Source organism: Corvus cornix, chromosome 4 (assembly GCF_000738735.6).
Source record: "Corvus cornix cornix isolate S_Up_H32 chromosome 4, ASM73873v5, whole genome shotgun sequence".
Lineage (NCBI taxonomy): Eukaryota > Metazoa > Chordata > Aves > Passeriformes > Corvidae > Corvus > Corvus cornix.
In genome coordinates this window covers 12,234,815-12,236,369 of record NC_046334.1, presented here as the reverse complement: position 1 = coordinate 12,236,369, position 1,555 = coordinate 12,234,815, and positions in this window count along the sequence as shown.

Here is a 1,555-nt window from a genome sequence, read left to right as displayed (position 1 = left end):
GTTTTATATTGTTAATCTGTTTCGTATGAGTATTTTTTTACTGAAGATTTTGTCCCCTGTGAATATCTGCTAATCTTCAACTCTTTTGAAGGCTTTGCAAATGAATGAATTTACTGGTCTAAACTTTTGTCAAAATGTCACTGGCAAAACTGTGGCTGATGGAAATTGTCATGATCAGTCCTTCGGAAATCTTACTGCATTTATTTCTAACAACTTTTTGAGAGCTACACAAATCCAGTACACTCCCCAAATCTCAAAACCCTTCTTGCTCTCTTCCTAGCACTCCACTGCTGGTAGGCCTGCCCCAAAATACCAGAACACCTGCCTGCAGGAAATCTGCTGTCACACTACATCCAAATTCAGGCCTATTACAGAAGGCATAAGTTTCCTGCTCTTTGCCTCCTGGGAAGCAGTTTCAGTCTCCTTGCATATTCCTTGGAGTAGAAATAAAGCAGAAGAGCTGCCAGAATCCCCAATCCAAGGAAAACTTGTGATGCCACTGCAGTTTTAGCATTACTGGTGATTAAGCAGCATGTTTGTAGCACCCCTTTGAACCAAGCTGGAAGCAGCTGAATGTGTACTAAGGCATCAGTGTGAGGTGACACAAATAAAAGACAACTCTTTTGAATGTCAGTGTGCCACCTGAACCATTAAGCAGCCACTTCACCTTTCTGTACCTATTTTGCATGATCAGTGCTTAAAACCTGGAAGTCCTTGTTACACAAGTGAGAGTTGCTTGCAGACCTTTTATCATAACCTTTTTACCCCTTTTCCTCAGTTTTTGACCAAGTTTTTCTGGTTTAGATTTACTGGAGAAGAATATTTGAATATACAAGGCATCCAAGTGATGCCTGTGGACATGGAAGAATTACTCCAGAAAGCTTTTATTCCAAACATGCATCTCAAACTGCACTTCCTAAAGAAACCTACCAAAATCAGCAATGTTACAGCATACACACAGTATAAAAAAATATAAAGGTTCCCACTTCTCACACACTATGACTTTTATAGTGCTAAAGGCTTAATATACTTAATAAAGCTAAATAAGCTAAAGACTTAATATACTTAATAAACTCAGTATGTGTATTTTTCACTAAGGATTGAGATGGATTTATATAAATAATTCAGTTTTCATTAATAGAGTATACTTTCAAGCTGGTGAGACACCTGTCCAGAGAGAACTATGAGTGTTACATGTGAGCCCAGGCTTTCCAAGCACTACTCAAACCCTCCAGATGCTGTAGTATTCCCTGAAACAAGGGTAAAAATAAAAGGGAATAGAGAAAAAAAAAGAGTTAAATTACACAGCAAATGTGAAGTAATGAAGAGTTACTGGCAGTGGGAGCTGCTACCTGAAATAGCAGAAGGCAGAGCTGTGCATTTGCAGAAACATAAATCTGAAATAAAGTCTTAAAAACAAGGACTGCTTGGGCAATAAAACACTAGGATCAGCCCAGTCCTCTGCGCTCATTTACACCCTCTACTCCCTTTATTAGGGAGAATAATCTGAGAATAAGATATGAGATAAAAGCAACACAAATAAAACGTAGGATTC